This window comes from Lycium barbarum, chromosome 3 (assembly GCF_019175385.1).
Source record: "Lycium barbarum isolate Lr01 chromosome 3, ASM1917538v2, whole genome shotgun sequence".
Classification (NCBI taxonomy): Eukaryota; Viridiplantae; Streptophyta; class Magnoliopsida; order Solanales; family Solanaceae; genus Lycium; species Lycium barbarum.
This window is the reverse complement of record NC_083339.1, coordinates 57829693-57847482: the sequence shown is the minus strand read 5'-3', so window position 1 is coordinate 57847482 and position 17790 is coordinate 57829693.

Below are 17790 nucleotides of genomic sequence, written 5' to 3'. Positions count from 1 at the left end.
ACGCTGGTGTATATCTAATGTATAATGGTGTATGTTATTATATGTTCTTTATGTCACACTGTACATACGGTGACATACAAGTACATACAATGAAATACAAGTGTGTATATTATGTGTATGTCACGTGTATGTCTTGTGTATGTCAAGGTATATAAGTATAGTCATGTGTATTCAGGTGCATATATTGGCATACAAGATGTACACAGAGATCTAGAATAAATTTTGGAATCCATGAAAGAGAACTTCAGCAAAGAACTTCGATGAAGGAAAAAATAACGTACAGCGTTGGCGGGTGGGATAGGGACGACGTCGAGAAAAGAAAAAAATATGGGAGAGAAGCTCTGGTAATTTTTCGGCAGAGCAGTGGCGATCCTCAGCGGGCGTGTGAGATGGGGACAATGACAACTAGGGTTTTTGAGAAAGAGAAGACAAAACTCCTAATTTTGTGGGATTTATTAGAAGTTGTATATGTTTTATAACATAATTGTTACTAATTTTTGAAAGTGAATAATATTTCTAGTTATACCAATGATGAATTTATTTTCTTCCATGAACAAAATTGGCTTATAAATCGAGTTAAGTTCACTCCATAAAGGGTGGTCTTGATTTTTTTGGCCCCGCTTAACAAAATTTGTAAAAGGTTCTGCTTCAGAAAATTAGCTAGGCAATGTTTTTGTTGTCCATCAGGCATAAGCTGTGGACATAAATTAGTTTTGCCTATAAGGCAGAAGTTCGAGATATTTCAAGAAGCTCAATTGACAACAAATTCTGCTTTATAGCAAAAGCTAGAATTTTTGCCTGATGGGCAACAAAAGTTCATCCCAGCAACTTTTTTCAAGTTAAGGTCATTTTTAAAAAATTTATTAAGGGGAGACAAAAATGCAAGAGCGGACACTTTTGGGGACACTACACATCATTTCCTGAAAGTTGGCATATACATACGATTCCTGGCCCAATAAAAATAAAGCCCAGTACTTCAATGATTTTAAACGTAGTACTAGGTCTCATTTGTTTGCACTTAATAGAGGTCTGAATCCATTAAGTGCATTTGTTTACATTAAGATCTAAGCACTTATTTGGTCTGAATAGGTCTTAATTATTAAGATCTTGAACGAAGTCTTAATATCATTAAGAGGTATTTTGTATGTATAATTTTTACCTCCGGCTCCACCCCTCCCCCCACTCCCACCACCAACCCCACCCTCCATTGCCCACCACCAACACCACCTCATCCTCTCACCACCTACCCACCCCACAAACCCACCCAATACCACCACCCAGCCCCTACCACCCAACCCCCACCCCATTCACCACCCCACTATACCGTTACCACCTACCCACCTCCCCTCCTCCAACCACACCCTCACCACCATCCTCACAACCCTTCTACCACGACCCACTCCCACCTAACAACACCTCACCCCCCCCCCTGTCACGACTCAAATCAAGGGTCATGCAGGCACGCACACTTACCCTTTTGGTGGGCGAACTCTTCCTAAAATCAACACTTCTTTTAAGATACAAATGTGGAATTAAAATAAGTGAACACAATTCAATAGTTTAAGTATTATTAAATTCCCAAAACCTGATATAGCCTCGTACAAGAGCTTCTAAGAGATATATAATTTGAAGTACAAATAAAGACTCAAGACTAGATACAACAGAAATCTGTCCAAGGATAAGAAGTAAACAGAAATCTAAAAAGAGACTCCGGGCTATAGGATCCTCTAATAGCTCACCTAAACGCCTCTGATGAATGCCTCGAATCTATCACGAGACTCCAAACATGACTTAGAAACAACTTTACACTCGTCGTGCAAGAGTAGTATGAGCACGACACAAGGCTCGTAGGTATCATAGCCGACAACTATTAGCTAACGCATATAAATGTAGAAATCAACAAGTAGCACAGATAAGCAATCAAGTACAGTCACTAAGCATGTTCAGATAATGTTCACAACAATAATAAGCACAGTAAGTCTCAATGTTCTCTGGTCATAGCCCAGGTGCAAGCTTCTAATCCACAAGTCCACCAAGTCTCAATTATTCACTTAACAAATAGGCAACAACTAAAATAAATCACCAATAAATAAGTCCATAAGGTAATATCTGATGCAATAATATGAAATACAATACAAATGGGACGCGATTCAATGCAATGTTATGCAATGCACTGCCAACTTTCTATATCGTACACACATGCTAAGGACAGAAACCTCTACGTCTCAGTAGCCATGACACATGGCGGACTCCCAAAGTCCATGTACACCCTCATCCTGGCAATAAACCTCGGGCAGTGAGTACTCAAAGCGCTCCGGTAAAGACCTCGGATCACAGTTTCCACATTACTTTCATCATCAGTGCCATATTTCTTTATCATCGTTACCACTTGTCGCATAGTCTATCGTTGTTTCCATTGTAACCAATCATGCATGTAGATGGATGATATGTCAATGCATGGAAATCAAATTCAACAGTGAATCATATCGAGATATCAATGCATGGAAATCAAATTCAACAATGAATCATATCGAGATATCATCTGTGACTTGTCATAAAGTACACACATCACAATTTCAAGCCATTTCTTATCCTTCCTTTTTCCGACGATAAGGGAAATATGAAGAGAGAGAAATGAATGCCAACACAAAGGTAACAAATCACATATGAAGTAGAGGATGTATGCCTTGCACTACCTCAGTCTCAATTAATCACATCGAATCATAAAATCCTCATATTCGTATTATAATATGCAAATCAACATTCCATTTCTAAATAATAACCTTCTTCTTAAATATGATAATGGAACAACATGAGAGAGAGAGAGAGAAGTATGTCAAATACATGAATATCACAACAATGGAGACAAGCCCAAATCACAATACCATAATGATGGCACCAATACCACAAAATAATATCACAACGATGGTGACAAGACCACATATCAATATCGCAACGATGGCAAAAATCCCACATATCAACTGACATACCAACCTAATTGGAATTCACCTCCATGCTATGCCCGAAGGCCTATCATGTTTTAACCGTCAACACCTACCATCTATATATATATGTGTCCCTAATCGGAGTCTAAACATAAGTAAGTCGTAACCTACCTCAAACCCGAACAGGTGTCACGAACTGATCCACTTGAGTCTTTCCTCTTCGAATAGCTTTCGAATGGTTGAAGTCTAATCAACAATTTAATCTACATCAGGAACTGAGACTAACGGCATCCATATTGCTATAAATTATTCGAATAAAAAAATAACCTTTAAAAAGGAAACTCAGGACCATAAGAACAAAATAGGAATTTTAAATTGGAAATGGTTTACCAAAGGCTTATAAAGTTCAAAGACTAATTATCAACACAAACAAACCCCAAATTAGTCTCAATTTCATCGTCAATTGCAAACCCCCAATATTAGAGTAAACCCTAGCTTTCATAATCAAAATCTTAATTGGAATAGAGATTCAAGCTTAGTGTCTAGTTATCCGCACGATTCCATTGGTATCTGATGTAACGACCCATTTGGTTATTTAGGCATTTTACTCTTTTTACCCCTATTGACCCTTTCACCAGCGTCATTGGAGTGTTTTGACTTGTGGGGATGGTTAGAACAGTCCCTGAGGTGGTCGGATGAGTCTTGGTTGCTTTGACAAATTTAGAAGTTTTTAAGTTGAATAAGTGAAAAATGCTTGACCAAAAGTTGACTTTTAGTAAACATGCCCGTAATCAAATTTCAACAGTTCCATTAGGTCCGGAGTGTGATTTATAACTTAGTGGGGTCATTCGTTTGATTCCCGAAGGGTTCGGGTATGATTTAGGTCAGTGGGGAGAAACTAGTTAAGTTACAGAGTTGGAGTTCACCATGATCAACATCGGGTCAAGATGACCCTGTCTCGATATTTTGAAAGTTCCAAAAAGTTCGTATGATGATTTGGGGCTTGTCCACTGAGTTTGGTTATCTTTGGATGAGCTAGGGTTGTCTGGTGTTTATTTTCGGTTTCGACGTCGATTTGAGTAAAAAGGGTACCAAATTGAGAAAACAACCTGTGTTTTGGGTTTCAATTTTACCATTAGATCCATATCATAATTTTGGAACTATAACAACAAGAATCTTCGCATTTAAATCGTCGTATGAGTGAGATATTGTCACGACCCAAACCGATGAGTCGTGACGAGTGTCTGACCTCTAGCGACCAAACACCCCTAAACACATATCTGAACCATACTGAACATCAAGGGCCCATAAATAGCATAAACTAATCTCATGAAAGGAGCAATCATAAACGGGGTACATGAACATCAAAGACTGAAGTACTCCTAATGCTTCTAAGAGTAGAGTAATGTGGAAGCTCGCTTGCTCGTTTGTTGGTTCATATCATAAGGACCATGCCAAAATGAAAGAAGGAATATCCTTAACATACCTTGAAGTATACCCAATCGTCCAACTTCTACCTCTTGAACTTGGAAGTCTACAATTAAGATAACATAAGCCTTAATTAGAATATTTACCTCGCTTACTAATCATTTTAAATACGAATAGAGCTTGACAAATTATGGGCATCATTTCCCTTATAAGCTTAACAACCCTTCAACTTCCCATCTAATCCAACATCAACCACAACAACAATAACAACACTTATGCATAAAAAACAATATACTAAAATCTATCCCCAATCATCTCTTAAAATAGCCTCAAATCACTACCTTAACCTTCATGAACTTACCACTTCCACAAATACCCCCTCTTCGCTTAAAACCACTAAAACTCTCGATAATCAACTTAAATATAAGGGTAGAAATCATTTACATACCTTGAGGGGTCTAAGATTCCAAAGATCAACTTTAACTCCAACTCCCTAAGCTTCACAACTTGAAGAAACACTAGAAACAACCTTCTTCTTGACAAGCACGGGTCTACGGGGCTCGAACCTTACCAAATCTCCACTAACAATGATGGAAAATATTGGGAGAGAAAATATTAGGGTTTCTATGATTTGGAATGGAGGAAAATAATAAATAAGGTCGTGCACCACATATTTATACTTGGAAATTAAAAGGCTCCAGTGGTGCGGTTCGACGGACGGGTAGACGACCCGTCGACTTGCCCGTCGACCTACGCCTGCATATTTCCAGCTGCAGAACCCTGTTGATGCCTCACAACGACGGCCCGTCGACCATGTCGATGACCCATCGACGATGACTGGTGTCTGCAGATTTTCTCAGGTTCAGCTCAGATCGTGTCGATTCGATTCTTTCAACTTCTAACTCTGTAAATTGCTAGGAATACCTGCTGGTACCTTTGTACATGGGGTAAGGCACTTTATATCTCCAAAACACAGACATGAGTCTCAATTCCAAGGGCATACCCGACTATGAAACCATAGGTTCTACTACGACAAGAACGAGAGGCGTAACAGATATTGCCATTTTACTTCAAATTGTTGTTGTTGGTTTCTGATGCGAACTTTTGTTCTTCGCAAATGCGAAGAAGAAATTTTGGGTTGACCGGTCAATGCAAAAAAATTCCCTTCGTGAAGGCGACTGTGTCCCGTGAAGGCGATGAGTAAAAACCACCTGGACTGTGTTTTAAATGGACAGATCAAACATTTTAGTATTTTAAGCATATTTTGAGTTCTAGATCTCCATTTGAGGTGATTTTCATGGCGTTGTTCTATTCTCAACGAGAGGGTAAGTATCTAACTTTATTTTGGTGTTTTCCCTTGTTTATTTTTGTTGGTTGTCATTTATATCCGTGTTTGGATTGTAGAAATTAGGGTTTTGAACCCAATAGTTGAAAAATGGTAAATCATGGTTTTGAAGGTCAAGGTTATGGATTTTTAGTGGGTTTTCTGGAGCTAGACTAATTAAGATATGGGTAAACTAATTTTGTCATTAAATTCTCTTTTTGCCTTTGCAGCCTCGAGGTTACCTTTTTGGGGTTCGTTTTGGATTTTCGAATTAAAGTATAGCAATGTGGGTGTCATTGGACTCGCCTAGACTAGTAGAGTACTATTTTGACTATATTGAACCCAATCTTTTAATGAAATTATAGTTTTGCCCTTGTAGCTCAGGTTTGGCTATTTTTGGGTTTTGTGTAAAACTATGGCATTATGAGTATCCTTTGATTCGTATTCTAATGTAGAACTCATACTTGATAGATGTTAATCGTTCCAAGGCTATCCGAAGAAGAAAGGCACAGCACAAGTGGATTTTTTCGTCGCTCCTGTTTGGCATTTCAGGTAGGTTACGACTTACCTTATTGTTAGGCTTCGGTTAGCAAAGCATATATAGAGTTAGTGATTGTCGGAGAAAGCATGTTACGCCTTCAGGTATGAAGTTGGGATGGATTACTTAGGTTGGTATTGTTGTTGACTATGGCTTGTCAACTTGTTTCGTTCTATTGAGTGTTGCCTTGTTGTGATTTATTGGCTTGTAGCCACGTGAGTGATTCCAAACTTGTTGTTTAGTGATTTACCTTATAATTTGGAGATCGTATTTTATCATGTGTTGATGTTGTTGGGAAGGAAAGGAAAGTTATAATATTGAGACTGTTATTGTGATATGTGTCACGATTGATTTGATATGTTGTCATCATCTATTGACATTATGCATTGCACTCATTCTCATCTTTCATGATACTCTGATATGAATACTTGGTGACTTATTCATGGTTGTGAATTTGTATCACTCAGTTATTGGTTATTGACTTGTGAAGAGGAAGGAATTATATTGATCTTGATATTAAGATATGTGTCCATGTGTGGCACAGTTGTCATTGATATACTCTTGTTGGCATTGATATCATGCATGCATTCACACTCATATATTTGGATTGGGTTGGGTGCCGCAACACACACACACACATATATATACACATATATTAGATCGGGTTGCACATACCGCAACACTGACTGGGATTGGGTTGCGCGTTCCGCAATACTAACTGGATCGGGCTGTGCGCCGCAGCAGGTACATGGACTTCGCGGGTCCCCCATGGGTCATGACTGTCGAGGCGTAGATATCATCCGTCCGGAGCATGTGTGTATCATTGCATTGCATTCATATTTCATTCACTTATACATTTGATTTCTGGTAGTGGTTATTTATCGTATTGTAAGGTGCTCATGAACATTGACTTCCTAGTTGGTTGCTGATTTGAGATCGCCATGTGTCTAATTAATATATATTTGGGAATTGATGGATTCGAGGAGTAGAGACTTTCTCCTAGGTTGAGACTTGGGATTACGAAGTAACATTGTTGGTTGTACTAGTGTTTATGGCTATTCTGAGGAATCGTGGGAAACTTGGCAAGACTTGTGTTTAGGTGCTTCACCATAGGCTATGATCCGGTTATTGATACTTATGTACTTGAGTTGTTATTCTTGGACTGTGTGATGTGTATACCTGATTGTGAGCATGTCTAATTTTCAGTCTCTTTCATTATATATGTTAACTAACTGTTGTAGGCCTATGATGCCTACTCAGTATGTGTTGTGTTGTAATGATGCTACCTTACTACACTCCTTTTTGGGGTGTAGAGTTTGAGACAAGTTCCACTTCTACTTCCCGAGACTGATTTTCGAGGCTTAGCTTGCGAGTATCTAGGGTGAGCATCTGATGAATCGCTACCTGGAGACTCCTCTATCCCTACCTTTATTTTCTTTCATTCAGACAGATGTGTTTAGTATTTGAGACTTGTATTTTCTAGACATTACTTAGTTGCTGTTGTACGAGTCAGACCAGTTCCTTGGGGATTGTACTTATATTCCGCACTTATGATTATTTATGATTCAGGCTTCTACTTATTCTGCTCTATTTACTTTATTGTAGTTGAATTGATGATTTGGGAAAGGGTTTGCCTGCCGAGGTGGGAAATTGTAGGTGCTTGTGTGACTTAGTGGAATTGGGTCGTGACAGAATTAATAAGGTTCCTCAACAAAACCCATTTACATAGCACAATATTCATAAAATCAACACTAGGATTATAAGCCCACCTTCCCCAACTAAAACCATAAAATCAGCATGGATTTCATAGCTAATACCATAATATACTCATAAACAAAGTGAAGGGACTTACCCAAGGAAGAATCACCCTAAAGCGCTTTAGAAATCGCCCAAGTCTCCATTTTAGTGAGTGAGGCAAATGGGTTCAAAATTGAGAATTTAAGGTTTCTGCTCAATGATCTTTCCTATGCATAACTCATGTCCGCTTACGCGATCCCGCATCTGCGGAGAAGTGTCCGCAGATGCGGACTCATTAAATGACGCGGTATACCGCCGAAGCGGAAGACCTCTCGCTATTGCTACACCGCGCTTGCGGATGAAACTTCGCAGGTGCGAGTCTTCCCACTCAACACAATATCGCAGATGCAGACCAGGCCCCGCAAATGCGGCCAAATATCCACGTACGCGACTCACCAGAAAACCAAATTTTTCTAGTTTTCACCAAGTTCAACCCCAAAACCCGACGTCCATCTAAGACCTCCCGAATACAAATAAGATATGCAAAAACATGTAGAAACACGATACGAACTCAGCCATGGCCTTGGGATTCCCAACCGAGGTCACCTTGACTCGATCAACCCCCAAATGGCCAAAAACAAGTTGCCTCGGGAACCGAACCAATCATTCTACCAAGTTATAATCGACCTTCCTGACCTAACGGAATCGATGGAATTCACAAAAAAAAGTTTGTTTACCCAAAAGTCAACTATTGATCAAAGGTTTTTCACATATTCAACTTAGAACTTCTAATTTCCTCAAAATTCAAACTAGCCTCGCCCGATCACCTCAGGAATTGTGATTCCCATCCCCCGCAAGTCAACCACGCTCGAACAAGGCTAGGAAAAGGGTCAACGGGGGTAAAGGGTAAAATGCCTAAACAACCAAAACGGGTTATTACACCCCCTATCACGACCCAAAATGCCATCATGATGGCACCCACACTAACCCTCCTGGTGAGCAAACCATCCCCTTAATTCATTAATTATTCAATTACAAAAAGACTTAAATAACATGATCAATAATAATAAGTCTAAGTCCATACCATAAATATAAAGTGCGGAAGATACTAAGTCATAATACAATCCCCAGAAATGAAATCACCATACAAGAACCACTAACTAAGGATGTCTAAGAATAATACATAGGTCTGAAATACAAATGAAAATATCTAATGGAATAGTAGCTGTAACGACCAGCCTGGTCGTTATTGGAGCTTTCGCGGCTCGCATATGAAAAACCAAGTTCTTGTTGTAAAATGAACCCATAGAGAAGTTTTTCGGGTATATTTGTTTTATCGTGATCAAATTAGTAGGAGTTAAAACTTTGTAGGTCCGGATAAAACAGTCTCGCCGCAGCAGTCCAAGACTTGCCATAGTGAGTCTGCTATAGCAGACAAGCAGACCGTTGCAGCGGTCCGAGTGGATCAGACCTGGTGAAAAACCCTATTACGGGATTAATTCCCACTTTTCCACCAAAGCTTCTCTAAGCCGTCACTTAGGAGAATTTCTGGAAAAAACGCATAAAGACCTAAGCAAGACTGCCCTGTCGTGGCCTCCGGATTTGGAAGAAAGGGATAAAGACTCTATGATTGTTCGTGGCACCTAATCGGTCTTGAGGGAGGTTATGATTTACTTTAGTTAGACTTTAATTAGTGACTCGTATATATGTGTAGAATTGACAAGAGAAAGCATGATTCGATCTTCGGATACGACATTCGGTTGAATACTAGTTAGGTTGGCATTAGTTATAGAATTATGTGGGCTTGTCTCCATTAAGAGAAGTGGTCGAACCAGGTGAGTAGTTTTCATATTTAAGAGGAGGTGGTAGAGTGTGTATATCCTCTTGGGGTTGATTTAATCGAAGAATAGAAGTTGTCTTACTAATGAGTTATCTAATAGGGAGTCTCGTTTTATCATGTGCTAGAGTGGTTTGTACTTAGAACACAATTGACTTCATGTTGTACTATTGAGCGAGGTGACTTGTGTGGTAATTTACATGTGTCTTCATTAGAGTATTCATGTCGTGATTTAGTGGATGTCCAATTTGTCTAATTACTGAGCGGAATTATATTGGGTCTTGTTATGACTTGTGGCGTGATGCCTTGTGATCTTGATATTGACATTGTTGACTGATCATACTTCATATTTACTGATGAATTGGAATATACATTGTGATGAGAAAAAGAATTTATATATATATATACACACACACACACACACCCAAAAAAGGGCACATTTGACGGGGGGTGAGGATGTGGCCCAGTTGAGGGCTCGTGATCCGAGGTCAGTTCCCGAGCGAGTGGTACATGGATACCATGGGTCCCTTGCAAGTCATGGCTATTTGGGCAAATAATACCATCTAGCATGTGTGTACGTATATGATACTAACTTGGGTTGCATTACATATTACTTACTTCCATGCGTGTGATAGAGGTGATACTTGTTTTGGTTGTATTACATTGAATCGTGACTCTTTTTGTGATTTCATACTTGGTTTGTCCTTATTTATGAGCGGTTGCGCTTACATGTAATTTCATGGCTCTGTTGACTAATAAGGGAAGCTGATGTTGGAGTAATTTCTTTTAGCATGGTCCAGGTTTGAAAATATGGTTGAAATATAGTTGTGGGTTGTATTACTTTTACTTAGCTTTACTTGTAATTGATAAGTGACTTTTGGCTAATATCTGATGTGGGCAATCATGTTGTTATGTCTAATTGTTAAATTACGAGTATTTTAAAGTGAGGAAAATGGTAAGAATTCATGGTCCCACAGAGTGTCGGTTGATAGGGAGGTTGAGGTCTGTTCTTATAATTTGTTGTGGTTTAATTGGTCCAGGAATCTGTCTTGAATGTAACTGTTGTTGTCTGTTGGTCCTTACTTCGGAGTGTTGCATTGACATGGTAACGGGATACGAGAATGTTTATGTCAGAACTATTTAAGTATGGGTGGGATTTAAAAAGGTGTTATGATTGTACCTATTTGTTTATTCTGTTTGATTATATATCGTATTGCGTGAACTAATCTTAGTCAGCCTATGATGCTTACCAGTATGTGTTGTGTATTGATACTACTCTTTCTACATCCTTTTCGGGTGTAGATGTGTTATGGTTAAAGGTTTCACTTAGTTGCGGTGATGGAGATCTTCCTACAGCTTCCGTGCATCTCGTTCCAAGGCAGAAGTTGTGTCGTTTTATTTTATGTTTATTCATCTGTGTTGTAGAAGCTCTTGTATAAGTCTAGACTAGGTCCCGGGAAATTGTAAGTTTGAATTTTATGAAGAGTGTCATTTATGTTTTCTCGATTTATGTTTATTAGTTATTGAATGGAAAATGAGTTTCAATAATGGGTTGGTTGGTGAGGGTTCGCCTACTACGAGGAAATCAGGTAGGTGCCCGCACGATCCGTAATTTGGGTCATGACAGTAGTAGACAAATAGAAAGGAACTCCAGAGCTGCACGGCAGGAAGGTAGCTCACCCTCAGGATCCTGGCAGCAATAGCCTCAAGGCTAGAATCGGGGTTTGGATGAAGGTCCTGCCTCAAAATCTACACTCAGGAAAAGTGCAACAAGAGTAGTATCAGTACACACATGTACTGGTAAGCATTATAGCCCGACTAAGATTAGTTCATGCATATAAGCACAAAAATCAACAGGATAAACAGATAACACAAACAACCACTCAAATCACAGAAGAACACACAACTGAATCATCGCTTAAGGTGAAGCACCTAAACACAAGCCTACCAAGTTTCCAATACTGTCTCAAAGTAACCACAATCACGAATACAACCGACAAATCCAGTCAATCGATGTAAAAGGTCATGATGATATATGCAATACAATGAAATAAACGTCATGCAATGCAATGATCAGTATCTCAACCTGTACACACATGCTCCGGACGGAATATCGACATTTCGGCAGTCATGACCCGCGAGGGACCCACGTCGTCCATGTACCACTTGCTCCCAAATGTCCCATCAGATCACGAGCACACATACCTTCCGCGCCAAAACAATTCTCGGATTACAAATTCATAAAATTACTTTCATCAAAAGTGTCACATTTCCTTTCATAGTTGCCATAAATCTTTCATCATCGGTACCATAATTCTTCCATCAAATCATTTCCAAACTATTTCCATCATGTATGAGTGTATGCATGCAAGAATGCTAAATCGAATGCAGTCAATGCCAATGAATATGCTATGGAAATCACAATCACCATAAGCCACATCAAGACTTGAATAAATCACAACACCCATGGAAATGGAATCAACATCGAGTTTCAATCACCATATTGAATCTATCACGTCACATCACTCTACTTACATAACAAGTACTCCATATGTCATAATGTGTAAAATAACGACGACAAACCCACATAATTAGAAGTCATACCAACCTAGTTGTATATCCATCCCAACATCATGTCCAAAGACCTAATCATGCTTTCTCCCGTCAATTCTACGTATACATATGTTTCACAAATCAAGGTCTAACTAAAGTAAGCCGTAACCTACCTTAATTACCGAATAGGAGCCACAAACTTCTCCACCTGAGCCTTCTTTTTTCGAAGTGCCTTAGAACAATCGAAGTCTAATAATATCAATTCTAAGTAAGTAAATGACCACAACATAATCAACTATTCGAAAAAAGAGTAGGCAGGGAAAGTTACCCAAAATACGCCTAACGAACTACAAGGGCAAAGTCGAAAATTAAGGGCGAAATTACACTACCCAAAGTCCAATTAGTCATTATCCTTAATTTCGTGGAGTTCTAATCACAATTTGTTCCTCAATTTCATCAATTACACCAAAATCCCCAAATTGGAAAAGAACCCTAATTCCATAATTTGAATTCTTGAAGCAACAAGAGATTTAAGCTTAGAATCTATTTACCTCATCATTAGATAGTAGAAAATAGTGATTAAATCAATCAAAACTCAATTAGATAAAAGGGGTTTTAATATCAAAGTTTAGGTTTCTATACCCATCTTCCCAATAGTTAATGAACACCATGAATGCTAATAAATCAAGAATTTACTACAAGATTAAGGCACAAAGACTTACCCCAAGATGATCCTACCAACACTTCTTCAGAAATTGCCCACAATACTCCTTACGATTAGGTTTTTGGTGAATGGGAATAATGATTCAAAGTTGGGGAATGAAATAAAGTTTTTGATACAACGATCATCGCTGGGGTGAAGGGCATCTCTCTTCCGAGATTCCGCCTTGGTGGATACTCGTCCGTTGGGGCAGACTTGATTAAATGACTCGAATTCTGCTCTTACGGGCTAGGTCCCGCTTAGGCGGATCGGCAGGAGAGAATCCCTTCCGCTGGGGCGAGACATCAGAAACCGGAAAATTCTGATTTCACTAAGTGTTACACCTCGGAAAATCATCCGTTGGTACGCAAGTGAATGAACTAGTGACGAGTACGAGTGCATGATGTTTCCATGAGTAAGAAATGACGTTTAATGACCCTGAGTGAGATTTCAATGGCATCCGATGTAAGAGGAGAAAGTTGGCTAAGATAAGGCGAAGTATTTGATAAGTATTGGAAAGGAAATGCGAGTAATGAGTTAATGAGAACTTAATGGTGTCTTGGAGAAGTGTGATAACGTCCCTTAGATTGGTATTGAAGTGTTGAACAAGTGTTAAGAAGGTTCCACAAGGATTGGAGATCAAACGAATCGACGAAACGGACTTCGGAACCCCTGGGAGTTATACGGCCAAACATACTGGCCGTATAATTTATATGGTCCGTATGTTTGGGACCGTATAACCAACCCAGCAAGGCCAAAGTTTCTGGACCAAATGTACGACCAAACATACGGCCCGTACAATTTATACGGACCGTATGTTGGTCCGTATATTTGGTCGGGACAGATTTTGGCTCAATAAATGAAAGGGCCAAGTTATATTTCATTTCATTTCCCTTGACACCCCCTTCTCTCTAAAACATCTCTCTATATATATTCCACAAGATTTCAAGGATATTTAGTGATCAACAACATAAATCAAGTGAATTAAGTGTAAGCAAACCCATTAAGATCATTCAAGTCAAGATATCTCATTGAAGGAAAACTAGGGTTTTTGCTCAAGTGGAGTATTTTGACCAAGGCTCGTTCCTACAACATTTAAGGTAAGATTTATGGTATTTATATGTTGTTTAAGGTGTTTGGAAGTTACAATGCTTGGACATTAGAAGAATATGGTAAAATGGGTCATGAATGATGAATAGTGACGTTTTGAGAAATAGTTTGAATTGAATTGTGATTCTTGATGTATTGTGAAGTAAATACGATATAAATGATGTTGAGAACATGAGATGAGTAATGTAGGTGAATGAACGTCGTTTTGTGTTATGACCATAGATATGGGTAATTGGGAGCGAATTGGGAAATCTAGATAATGTGGTTAATGTGAATGATTAATGGTCATCATTATGATGTTGTGAATGTATTGTTGACGTTTGGGAGTTGAATTACGATACGGAGGAATGTTGTATAAACAAAGGAGATGCTGTCCGATTTTCTCTAGCTTTAGCTATGTGTGCTAGTTGTCGATTCTAACGATAGTATGACCTTTAATGAAGGTATAAACACAAGTGTTGAAAGAGAACGTGCAAGTGACATATAGTCGAGCGAAAAGGTATGTAAGGCTAACCCTTCTTTCATAAGGTATGGTTCTTTGGCCAAACATCTAAATCCTCTATACGAGTATGTTGTCTTTCAAATGACTTGATCTTCCGAGCTTGTAAGTTCACGATTCTTGATACGCTACGATTGTACTAAGTTCCTCGCATGACGAGTAGGCCTATTAAGGTAGATGAAATGAATGATGATGATAGTGATAATGGTATTGATGATGGCTATAATGATAATAACGATGACGATTATGATAATGGGGTTAAAAGTAAAGATGCTTATGAGCTATTGTGTATATGTACGACTATTATGGAACACCGAGCTTATATGGTCGGGTAGTATATGTATAGATGTATATGTATGTATATTTACGTAACGCGCGCACACCACTGTAGTTGGGTATGGACAACACTGAGCCTTGGTAGGGCCAGGTACATGTAACACTGAGCCTTGGTTGGCCAGGTATGTATGATCACCGAGCCTATATATGGTCGGGTACGTGAAACACCGATCCTACGTGGTCGGGTATGCTATGTAAATGCTATGTGTATGACATGATTATGTATATGATATGAATACGAATATGATATGACCATGTATATGAATGTGAATAAGGGCATGTATACGAATACGAGCACAAATATGGTACGGGTATTATGGTGGAATACGGATAGTGATGTATGTACACAAATACGTATTAGCAATGGAAAGTTCCTATGAAAGGCAAGTAAGTGCATATGACGATGATATTGCCATCTCCCATCCTATGCTATTTCTTATGTTGCTATCTATGCTTCTATATTGATATTGACTATGCTTTACATACTCAGTACATTCTTCGTACTGACGTCCTTTTGTTTGTGGACGCTGCGTCATGCCCGCAGGTGCACAGGGAGACAGGCTTGATCCATAGCGGTATTCTCAGAGACCACCTAACAGAGCACCATTTCATTCGGAGCCATAGCTTTTGGGTACTCATTCTTTTGTGTACATAATTATGGGCACAGCGGAGTCCTGTCCCGCTCATGTGATATGTTATACTCTTCTTAGAGGCTCGTAGTCACTTGTATATGGTTAGATATGTCTGGCCTTGTCGGCCCATATTTTGTATATCATTTTGATAGCCTTGTCGGCTCATGTACGTTGATGTGGCATAGGTGCCAATCATTATATAAAGGCATTGTCGTCCAATGGGACTGGTATGACGAACGAATAGATTTATATGTTTAATTGTATGGCTCACCTAGATGTAAGCATAAAAGTGAGTTAAGGGGTGCCCGGGTGGGCTAGCACCGGGTGCTCGTCGCGGCCCTCTAGACAGGTCGTGACACTAAGTTTCAACCCCAAATCCCGGCATTCATCCGAGACCTTCCGGATACAAACCAAACATGCAGCCAAAAGTAAAAACATACTACGAACCCATCCGTGATCTCGGAATTCCCAACGGAGGTCACCTTGACTTGGTCAACCCCAGGTGGCTAAAATCAAGTTTCCAACCAAGTACCCAAAACACCCCGAAAGCCTCGAGAATCGAACCAACCACCCGACCAAGTCATAAACAAACCTCCGGACCTCACGGAATCGACGAAATTTCGAAAAAGGTCCGTTTACCCAAAAGTCAACTATTGGTCAAACGTTTTCACTTAAGGGTTCTAATTCTTTCAACTTTCACTAGAATCACCTAATAACCTCGGGAATTGGGTTTGCGGGGGTAATATGGTTTAAACACGTATAATGACTGAACGGGATTACTAGCAAACACAAATGTTTCATTTTTTTTTAATCAAATAATATTTTTATTTTATTAACTTTATATCTATTTAGTTACTACATTATTTGAATTGTATATTTACTATGTTTAAAAAAATACATTATGCACATTCAGATGTTGAAAAACAAGCGGTCTTAATTATTTAGTATTCAGATCTAGAAACAACATCTTAATCATTCAAATGTGTATTCAGATAAAGGCGTCTTAATCTTAATGAAAATAAATGAGGCCTTAGTGACATTGCCAGTCTTGTTCGACATTAAAAGGTCAACATCTAAGTCCACATGGAAAAAAAAAACTCACAAATTTTCCCTCCCGTTTGATGTTTGCTGAGAAAAATCAAGAAGAAAAAGGGGACAAAAGAAAGTCCAAAATATTGGATTAGCTTACTAACAAGCAGAATTGGAGGGACGAGAAAATGGCTAATAAGCAGAATAGAGACAGAAACTTTCATTGTGGTCTTTAATTTTTTCCCTTCAAACATGTGGTCTTTAATACAAAATTTACAGTTAACAGAAGGCAATGGACTAGCAGATTTTTTGGCTAACTTTGTTTTTGGTTTTGCAGGTACACAACAGTTCACTACTTTCCAGGAGTTACCAATTATGGAAAGAAGAATTCTTAACTCAGATAAATCTCAGATAACATATTTGAGTATCAGATATGCCACAGATTCTATACAACTTCAAACATGAGAAGGAAAGAACTTCAGCATTTGCATATGAACTATAGCTACTGATTTATACTGTCATATATGACATACTGTTGCTGAATTGATCTAATACAGTTGGAAGCTATTTGTATGGGTGGTATTATTGTGATCATATGCTCATTCCCATGCAGAGAGTTTGCAGCTGTTTTAGTTTCAAAACACAACAGGAATGGGACATATGACACAAGGAATACTTGCTGATTTGCATAAGCTGAAAACTGCAGGAATTGTGAGTTGGAAACTGTTTTGGAGGCCTGAATTATATTCATCTAGATCTTGTACCATACCACCTGGTGAGAGTTTGGAGGTGTGATAAATGGAGGAAGATCAAGGCACCAGAATTAGTACTTCCAAGTGCTTTTTCATTGCTGTTTTTAGCTTAGTTTCTTAGGTTGATTAGCTTCTTTTTTGTTTCTTTTGTTTTCTTAGCTTCTTTTTTGTTTTCAAACTCTCCTATTTTGGAGTAGTTTTTTTTTTTCTTACAGATTCTTTATTTTAATAAATCCCCATCATTATGATGGTTTAATTTTTTTTTTTTTATAAAAAAAATATATTTAACACATCCCACAAATTATACTTGACACTGCAAAATTTTCAACACTCAACATAATTTGAAAAATATATCACAACTTATGCCATA